This window comes from Petaurus breviceps, unplaced genomic scaffold (assembly GCF_028583685.1).
Source record: "Petaurus breviceps papuanus isolate PSGF00001 unplaced genomic scaffold, PetGlider_PUasm1.0 90847, whole genome shotgun sequence".
Taxonomy (NCBI): Eukaryota; Metazoa; Chordata; class Mammalia; order Diprotodontia; family Petauridae; genus Petaurus; species Petaurus breviceps.
This window is the reverse complement of record NW_027187360.1, coordinates 12,212,804-12,223,446: the sequence shown is the minus strand read 5'-3', so window position 1 is coordinate 12,223,446 and position 10,643 is coordinate 12,212,804. Positions and strand designations below refer to the sequence as shown.

The following is a 10,643-nucleotide window of genomic DNA, read 5'->3' as shown; positions in this document are numbered from 1 at the left end:
TGAGAAAGAATGACCTCTGATTTTGTTAGCCAAGGCCAACAGAATGAATGGCTCTCTTCCCTCCCTCTTACTCCATTCCAGTAGAATAAACTAGGAATAGAAACAGGGAAGAGTGATGTAATAGATTTGAAACCGAGATCTACTAGCCTTTGATCTCCTCAGCAAACCACCCAAAGTATCCAGAACATCAGTTTATTAGGGGTTTCCCTCTGCCCCTAGGACCATAAACAGAAAACTCTAAGACATCAGTTCTCTAAGAGTCTCCTCCTGCCGCTGCCTAATTGGAGAGAGAGCTGTGCACGAGTGGCCTACATTCCAGAAGCTGGGTGGATCAAAGGATGGTCAGAATGAGAATTAGTCCCAGGACACAGCAGGGGTAAGAACAAGTCTCTCTCCTTCCCTCAACAGATACTGTCTCCAAGCTTGGCCCACTCGGAGATTCTTTATTCATGTGCTTGTTGAATTTATAGATGTGGAATGTCAGAGCCTGAAAGGACTTTAAGAATATAAGACATGGAATGTTAAAATGTTAGAAAAGTAGAAGAGATCTCAAAGTTCATTCCATTCAGTGGTTATTAACATGTTTGGGGGGATCATAGACCTCTTTTGCCAGTCTAATGAAACCTATGAATCTCTTAGAATTCTTAAAAAACAATTGAAGGTAATACAAAATTTTAGTTAGAAGTGAGTGAAAATAAGGTATAATTTTCTTTCCCATTCAGATTCATGAAAGCCCTCAAAAGTGCTTTCCTCATAGTAGCCCTGTGAGGTGAGTATTAGTTTTATTATTTATTATCATCATCATCAACATCAACATCATTGGCATCTTGTTGATACAAGCTAGAGAATTGGGCCTTGGAATAAAGGCAGACTTGAGTTAAAATCTGGCCTCAGACACCTACTAGTTATGTGACCCTGGACAAGTTCCGTAACCTCTTTCTGTTTCCGTTTCCTTATTTCTAAAATGGGAATCATAATAGCACCTACCTCTTACGGTTATTGTGAGGATCAAATGAGGTAATATTTGTTTTTTAATTACATTTTCCCCCAATTACATGTAAAGGCAATTTTTGACATTCATTTTTTTTAAATTTTGACTTCTAAATTTTCTCCCTCCTTTCCTGCCCTCCCCCTTTCTGAGACAGTAAGCAATTTGATATAGAGTGTGCAATCATATAAAGCATATTTCCATATTAGTTGTTATGAAAGAAGACACAGACCGAAAGGGGGAAAAACATGAAAAAATAAAGAAAGCGAAAAAAAAGGTATGCTTCAATCTGCATTCAGATTCCATTTTTCTCTGGAAGCAGATAGTGGCCTTCATCATGAGTATTTTGAAATCATCTTGGATCATTATATTCCTGAGAATAGCTAAGTCATTCACAGTTGATCATCATACAATATTGCTGTTACTATGTATGTTTTACTGGGTCTGCTCCCTCACTTTGCATCAGTTCATATGTCTTTCAAGGTTTTTCTGAAATTAGCCTGCTCATTATTTCTTAAAGCACAATAAGTATTCCATTACATTCATATACAACAACTTATTTAGTCATTCCCAATTGAGGAACATCCTCTCAGTTTCCAATGTTTTGCCATCACAAAAAGAGCCGCTATAAATATTTTTGTACAAATAGTTCCTTTTCCCTTCTTTTTCATTTTTAATCTCTCTGGGATACAGACCTAGTAGTATTATTGTTGGATCAAAGAGCATGCACAGTTTTACAGCCCTTTGGGCATAGATCCAAATTGCTTAAATGAGGTAATATTTGTAAAGCACTTAGCATAGTGTTTGGCACATAGTAGGTGCTTATTAAATGTATATTAGCTACCTTGCTGGCTACTTAACTAAAGAGGAGGAGTGACTTGCCCAGGGTCACACAATTAGTCAGTGCTGGGTTGAAACCACAGTAGAGCCCAGTTCTTCTGATCCCTGGATGCTTGGTGCCTAGCCTACTAAGGTGCCAGTCCTAATAAATACCTGAAATTCTGAACAACTTCAGGAGACACTAGTCATTACACATGCTGACATTTCAACCTGTGCACTTAAGTGCACAAAACAATGCTATGCTCTATAGAGCTCCAGTTCTCTGGTCTGGTGCTTGCTTATAAGTCCATACTTGGAGCTTAGCCATATTCATTTGCTTTCTGGACTTTCTCTGATACAATCACAAAGTCATGGGATCAATATGGAGATTGTTTCCAAAAATGATTGAGAGTGGAAAGAAAGCTAGAATTGGGGTTAGAAGACTAAGGACTCAGTCCGGCCCCTAACATTTCCTGGTTGCATAACTATTGGAAAAGCTTCAACTCTGAGACTTAATTTCCTTCTCTGTAAAATGGGGATATAAGTACTTGCATCACCTACCTCAGAGGATTGTTATGAGGAAGGTGTATTGTGAATATTCACATCCACGTAAACCATACCTAAGTCACAGTGAGAATAATGAATCTCCTGAGGTGGTTGCATGCATTTGAATTTCTACTATTCTATTCTAAATTATAAGTATGTAAAATATGAACCAATCAGCATTTATTAAGTGCCCACTATTTCCCAGGCACCTTGCCAAGTACTAGGGATAGGAAAAGAGACAAAAGACAGTTCCTGCCCTCAAGGAGTTTACAATTGAATGGGGGAGACATGATGTAAATAAATTTATATAAAATAAGATATATACAGAACAAATAGGAAATAATTAATAGAAGGGAGGCCCTAGAATTAAGAGAGGTTGGGGAAAGCTTCATGGATTTTAATTGAGACTGAAAGAAAGAAAGGGAAGTTGATAGTCAGAGCAGAGGAGGAAAGAGCATTCCAGGTGTGGGAGAAAGCCAGAGAAAATTACCAGAGCAGAGATTTTGTGTCTTGTTTGTGGAATAGCTGGGAGGCCAGTATCACTGAATTGAAGAGTACATGACAGGGTTTAAGGTGTAAGAAGACTGGAAAGGGTGTAGGAAGCTAGTTATGAAGAGCTTTAAATGCCAAACAGAGAATTTTGTATTTGATCCAGGAGGCAATAGAAAGCCTCTATATTCCATCCCAATGGAAATATGTGGTGTAACCACTTCAGAGGATTCATTTTTCACACTGATCAGCACATTGCCATATTATTATTATTATTTCACCTGTTCAGGTACTCAGATTTGATTCGGTGGGGGTGGGGGAGGGTGAGGAGAAAAGCAGGGAAAGTGTAGAGCTAGGTTTATCTATATCCCTCCTGTGTTCATGTGGCCTGTGTATCTAGTGCCTTGGGGGCCAATGATGATACTGGATGTAGAGTATTCCCTATCCAACTCTAGACTCTTTGGTTTCCTTCCAATGCCAAGAGTGTACAGTGTTAATTAATCACTTAGTTCAGTCACTACTGTAGATGGGTGGGTGCCAGGATGGCCGCCATTTGTTCTCTAGTGTTTTGGACAAAGGATCATAGCTCCCGTATGTTCTAGGAGTCAGGCATGCAAGAGTGGCTGAGGAAACTTCAGTAGAACGTTTTGCAATCCCAACAAGCTGTGTCTTTCTGGGAAGGGTGCACACCATCTACAGTATATACTTTGGCTAGTACACTCTGTCTAGCTTTCATATTAAGCCTTGATGGAAAGCATTGTGGTTTTATTGTACCAAAGTTTTCGTTGGCAGCTTCAAAATATTCACAGATGTTTCAGAAGGAGGAGGAGCTTTCCCCCAGCTTGCCTCAGGTAGGATGCAGACCTTTCTAGGCTATTGGGCTACAGCCTGGAGGAGGTTTTGGCAAAACTTCTGCTAGGCCTGGAAAATTGCACCCCCTGTGGCTTCTGGCCCATTGAGGGCTGTAACACATTAACTAGACTAGTCACGAAATACAGCCATGACGGGAGGCATTTTCTAGCATTAAAAAGAAAGCATTTGGAAAAGATTGAGTTAAAAAGTGTACCCCACTGCACCTTGCTATGCATCAATCACACCCTAGGCATCCTCCTCCCTTGCTCAGTCCTGTTTCTCCGTCTTATACACTTCAAAGAAGTGATTCTCAGCCACGGTCTTTGGCCTGCCCAGGGCACCTCCAATGATCTCAAGGTAGACTAGGAGCGGGCACTCTTGTCAAATCCTCAAAGCTTTCCCACAGTGGTGGGGCATATGGATCTTCAAGCAGTCTCTATAAGTTAGATTGGTCTGAAATCATGCCTCCTGACTCCAGAAAAAATAAGAAAGCAGGGTGTGATCTATGAAAACAACATTTATCATGCAAAAGTATATAAACAAGTGTGTGTAAGTGTGTGTAGGGGTGTTAGTGAAACAACCCCTCCTTTGAGAAGTGTGTCAAGGCATCCTTGGATTTAGGATTATCTCATCTGGGAGGTTTCTTCCCCCTCTAGCAGTCTCTGGTTTGACTGCTTCCTTTCTGTGTTTTTAAAAAATTGTCATTACAGCTCTGGGACAGTTAGTTGAACTGAAATGGATTTTAAACCTTGCAGCACAGTTCTCTCTGGTTTACCTGGTAATTCTTAGAGCAATCTTGCCTAGTGGTTCAGCTAAGGATCTCACTGTAAAACATGCAATTTGCAACTGAGCTTTCCACCCCAAAATAGGTATGCACACTTTGCACATATGTGTGGAGATTTTGAATTTAGTGGAGAGAAGGAAGAAGGAAAAGAGAAAGAAAAAGAGAAAGAATGAAAAGGGTGAGAAAAAGAAAAAAGAGAGAAATGAAAATGAAGAAAGAGAAAGGGAAAAACAGAGAAGAAAGATGGAGAATGAAAAAGGAAGAAAGATGGAGAAAGAAAGGAAGAAAAAAGGAAAGACAGAGAAAGAGAAAAGAGAGGATGAAAGAAATGAAGGAAGAAAGAAAAAGAAATTAGGAAGAAAGAAATGAAAAGGGAAAAATAAGAGAAAGAATGAAATAAATGAAAAGAAAGAAAAAGAAGACAAAAGGAAAAAGAAGAGAAAGAAGAAAAAAGGAAGAGAAAAAAGAAGGAAAGAAAGGGACATGACACATATATACAGATTGTTCTCATACTCAGTATTAGAAAGAAAGAGAGAAGGGAAAGAAAGAAAGAAAGAAAGAAAGAAAGAAAGAAAGAAAGAAAGAAAGAAAGAAAGAAAGAAAGAAAGAAAGAAAGAAAGAAAGAAAGAAAGAAAGAAAGAAAGAAAGAAAGAAAGGAAGGAAGGAAGAAGGAAGGAAAGAAGGAAAGAAGGAGGAAGGAAAGAAGGAAAGAAGGAAGGAGGAAAGAAGGAAGGAAAGAAAGAGAAAGAGAAAGAAAAAGGAAGAAAGGAAAGAAGGAAGGAAGGAAGAAAAGAAAAAAAGAAAAGAGTTGATACTAATACATAGCTCATACTCAATGAAAGAAAGGGGGGAGGTGATATTCATACACAGATTAATACTAAACATAAGACAGGAAGAAAACAAAGAGAAAGAAAGAAAAAGAAAGGAAGGGAGGGAGGGAGGAAGGAGAGAAAGAAAGAAGGATGGGAGGTGATATTCATATACAATTCTAATAGAAAGAAAAAGAAAGAAAGAGAAGGAAATTAAGAAAAAGAAAACTTGAGCTCAATAGGTGGTGTTGGCAGAGTGAAATAATTATAGAAGCTGCCTCACAAAGGGTGGGGGAACCTAGGAGCTCAAGACAGGCACCAGCTTTTTTATCTGGTGCCTCCCCAAAGCAACCCAAACCACATTATAAACAAGGGCAGTGTCAGCAAACTCCACAGGTGTCACTGGGAGCAGGTGAAAATATAACAACGGGTTTGAACCTTGCTTGGGACAAGTCTCTTCTCCCATTTGTTGGGGCTGGTTCAAAAAACTGCCGTAAATCAAGCTATTGCAACATTGCGAGCTGTCTGAAATGGAGCCCGATGATAAAACAACCAGCCGGTCGTTTTATTTTTTTTTTTCTAAAAAGTAATCAGTTCTGCATGAGTCATTTGGTTTAGGCCCCAAACCATTACACTAGAAGTGATGTTGTACTGAGTAATTATATCAATGGGGCCTCTCCAACACCATCACTCAATTCCAACAATGGCAAGTAAACTAATCATTTACCCAATATAGCTCTTCTCCCGGCCTCACAGGATCTGACTACAATGGGAGAGACTGTTTTCTGTCTCCTTCCAAACTACCAGCGTCAAGTGAGAAATCATAACACCGCTCTTAGTGAAAACCACGGGAAACTGTGCCTTAGTTGGGTCACATGGCTTGACCTCTAAGAGTGTAAAACCTTAAGATGTTCTCAATGAACTCTCTAATCATGGTACTAGCATGACTGATGCTATTTCATTCATTCACAAAGATGTATTAAATGCCTACTCTGTACAGAGAGCACTGAAGGAGGTAAGAAGTTTAGATAAGACTAGGTCCCCATCATGTAATCTAGCACAGTGTGTGTGTGTGTGCTTGTGTGTGTGTTGGTGTTGGAGTATTGATATACAGATACAGATAGCTCAAATTCTCAATATCATTCATTCATTCATCAAACATATATTAAAGGTCTGCCATGGGCAGAATTCTATGGGAGACAGCAGAGCTACAAAGATTAAATAAAATGTGACCCTGCCCACAGAGAGCTGCATTGGAAAAGGTGATGAAATCAGCTTCATAAACCTAATTTCTAATCCCAGCTTTGCCATTTTGAAGGTGGTTAACTTTGGGCAGGAGAACTAGGTGGAATAATGGATAGAGGGCCAGGCTTGGAGTCAGAAAGCTTTACCTTCCTGAGTTCAAATCTGGTCTCAGACACTTTCTAGCTATATGACCCTGGGCAAGTCACTTATCTCTGTTTGCCTCAGTTTCCTCATCTGTAAAATGAGCTGGAGAAGAAAATGGCAAACCACTCCAGTATCTCTGCCAAGAAAACACCAAAAGGGCTCACAAAGAGTCAGACACACCTGAAAAACAACTGAACAAAAATCTTGGGCAAGTCCCTTAACCTTATGGGCTTCAGTTTCCTCGTCTCTAAAATGGGGAAGGGTGGCATAGATGGCCCTTAAGACCCCTTCCAACTCCAGATCTTTATACTATATGGTCCTATCACATTCTAGAAGGGCAAAATAGGCAAAGCCTGAGCACTACTGTATAATAATATACACAACATAAATGCATGCAGAGGTACAGAACAAAGTTCTGTGTGAGGTCTGGGGGTAGGTTGTTACCACGAGACATCACGGGATGGTATGAGAGACTGTGGTGTTCCTTCATGCTGCTCCCCCAAGCATGAATCTGTCATCTAGGGTTTTTATTTACAGTGCTAGGAATATAGTCAACAACAAAGAAGTGCTTGATTAATTAATTTATAAGATCATAGGATCACAGAGGTAGAACTGGAGGGAATCTCAGGCCATCTAGACCAACTCTCTCATTTTACAGATGAGGAAACTGAGGACCAGTGACTGGCCAAAGTCACATGGGTATTGAGCATCAGAGGTGATTCATACAGACCAGATATTAACACAGTATCAATTGAGTCTATTTGACCTATAGGAATAACAAATTTTGTGATTTCACCATCTGTTTATGTGAAATAGGGTTTTCTTCTATTTATCCTAAAACCACTAACTTGGGGGTCATGAGAACTAACCATGTGATCCTGGATAGGACACTGCTCTTACTAGGCCTCAGCTTCCTTCTCCATAAAATGAAGGGATCGGAATACAAGATGGCCCTTCCAACTCTGACATTCTGTTACTTGCCTTTTCTCACACTCCAAAAGGGGCCTGCTAGTTCTAATAAGGGGAGATTTGACAAATACATCCATGTTTAATTTTGTATGTCTTTCATGATTTCACAGATTTAGATCCTATTTCTTTCTCAGCTTTTGTCTTACAGAAGGAAAGGTCTTAATTTTCTCATTTGTAAAGTCCGGCTTAGGACTCACCAACAAACTCCCCAACTTAGAAGAGTTAATGTTTGTATCCACCTCAGTCTTCTCCTTCCTCAGTAGAAGGATTAAATTTGGTTGAAATACACCACCAAGCAGCTATGTTGTAGTAGAAGGAGCATTGGATTTGGAGTAAGAACTGGATTTAAATCCTGACTCACTTACTATCTGTATAAACTAATTTTATTCCTCTGTGCCCCAGTTTTCTCATCTGTGATATGGGGAATACCTATACCACATGCTGTAGAGGGTAACTCAGAATCAAATGAGATTTGAAATGTACTTTGGACAATTATATTTTTTTAATTAAATTATTTATTTTTAGTTTTCAACAATCACTTCCATAAGCTTTAAATTTTCTCCCCCTCCCTCCCCAAGATGACTTCCAATCTGATATGGGCTCCACACATACATTCCTATGAAACACATTTTCACATTAATCATGTTGCATAGAAGAATGATAAAGAATGGCAAAAACCATGAGAAAGAAAAAAAAGACAAAAGAAAACAAAAAAGAAAATCATCTGCTTTGACTTTTGATAATCATAAAGAGAGGCATTGTGGTAGAGTAAACAGAGTGCAGGATTGGAGGCAGGAAGTCCTGGGTTCATATCTTGCCATAGATACGTACTGGCTGTGGGACCCTCAGCAAGTCATTTAACTTTTCTGAAACTATTTCCTCATCTCAATGAGAGGGTTGGTTTAGATAGCCTTTAAGTTCCCTTCTGGCTCTAAAATCCTAAAGTGATTTATAAATGTCAGCTGCTAACAGGGAGCTCTGCTCCCATTTCAATGGCAAAGTGGGAGAATAGGTAGATTGCTAACTGAAGTTATGGGAGATTGGAACACAGAAGGCTGAGTGGATTGAGAACTGTGAATCAAACACCGTGCAGGTATTGGTTATGGATTGCATCACCTTTACCTCGCCTCATTCAGCTGCATGGAAAAGGGAGGCTATTTTTGACTCCCAGAGAACTTAGCTACCCTTTAAGTGTCCCACATTTTTTTGATCTGGGCCAGTGTCTCTGCATCCTGTTCTTGAACAGCCCCATCAGGGGTTAATGAGGTGTGTCATTCTCCTGCTTTTTGCACAGGGGAAAGCTGCACCTTGTTTTTCAATGAGCAAGGTGGGGAAAGTCCAGACTTGTAACGTCAAGGAGCTTTGATAATTTGCCAAGAATTTAATCCTGCTTGACGTCCAGATGTCAAGAGAGAGCTCACCTATACTCTGCCAGGGTGGTGAGTGTGAGCTGAAATGACTGTCATCCTGGATATATGGACGTATGTTTACAAAGAGTTTGCTTTCCTGAGCAACACTGATGCGAGCTCATCCCATGTTGTTTTAACTCCTGGCTCTGAATCTTATGCCACAGCAAGTCAGCTGAGATCCCTAATGGGGTCCCTTTGCCATTGATCCAAGTTGGGCCCCAGCTCCTCCATGAGATTTCACAAAATCTCAGAATGTCAGAGCTGAGAGAGAGCTTAGATCAGAGAACACAGGATGTCAGAACTGGGAGAGACCTTGATACATAGAACCTAGAAGGTTAGGGCCAGAAAAGACCTTGGAACACTGCATTTCAGAGCTGGCAAGGACTTTTGAATGCCAAATGCCAAATTTGCAAGGGAGCAGACATAAACTCCTCTACTTGCCATTTAAAGCTCGTCACAATCTGGCTCCAATCTACCTTTTGAGTTATCGTGTCCATTACTCCCTTTCATACACTCTGTGATCCAATCATAACAACCTTCTAGCTCTTCTTCATACATGACACTCAGTTTCCTCCCTTTGTGCTCTTGTACTGGCTGTTCTCACTATCTGGAAGGCATTTCCTCCTCATCTCCACCTCTCTGAATGCCTAGTTACCTTCAAAGTTCAGCCAAAATGCCACGTTTTACATGAGGTCTCTTCTTATCCCTCCAGGTTCTCCTGCTCCCATATGTTTTGTATATATTGTGTGCATATTATTTCTCCCAGTGGAATATAAGATCCTTGGGAGCAGGGACTAGTTTGTGCCATCTTTGTAATTTCCGCAACTAGGATACAGTAGGTGCTTAATAAAAGTTTGCTGATTGATCAACAGAGCACAGACTACAAGAGCTAGAATAGACCTTAGAACATAGAGTGTGTGTGATAGCTGAAAGTGGCATTAGAACTTAACCCACAGAATGTCAGAGCTGGAAGGGACCTTAGAACATAGAATGTGGAATCTCAGAGCCAGAATAGCCTCAGAAATAGAACGTGGAGGGGTGGCTAGGTGACACAGTGGATAGAGCACCAGCCTTGGAGTCAGGAGGACCTGAGTTCAAATATGGCCTCAGACACTTGACACACTTACTAGCCGTGTGACTTTGGGCAAGTCACTTAACCCCAATTGCCCTCCAAAAAAAAGAAAGGAAGAAAGGAAGAAAGAAAGGAAGAAAGAAAGGAAGAAAGAAAGAAAGAAAGAAAGAAAGAAAGAAAGAAAGAAAGAAAGAAAGAAAGAAAGAAAGAAAGAAAGAAAGAAAGAAAGAAAGAAAGAAGAAAGGAAGGGAGGAAGGAAAAGAAAAGAAAAGAAAGAAAAGAAAAGAAAGAAAAGAAAAGAAAAGAAAGAAAGAAAGAAATAGAACATGGGCCCTGAAAGGACCTTCATAATGCAGTCCTTTCATTTGAAATAAGAGGTGGGGCAGCTAGGTGGCACAGTGGATGGAGCACCAGCCCTGGGGTCAGGAGGACCTGAGCTCAAATCCAGACACTTACTAACTGTAAGACCTTGGGCAAGTCACTTAACTGAGAGAGAGAGAGAGAGAGAGAGAGAGAG

At 40.2% G+C, this 10,643-nt stretch overlaps 1 long non-coding RNA gene across 2 annotated transcripts in view; it reads left to right on the top strand.

Annotated features, from left to right (window-relative positions):
• The first annotated feature begins 217 nt into the window (after positions 1–217).
• LOC138149609 (uncharacterized) overlaps positions 218–10,643 on the top strand; it is an 84,696-nt gene continuing 74,270 nt past the window's right edge. For both annotated transcript variants that reach the window (XR_011165365.1, XR_011165364.1), the window contains exon 1: positions 218–376. This is a non-coding gene — a long non-coding RNA (uncharacterized lncRNA). The remainder of the gene's footprint in view (positions 377–10,643) is intronic.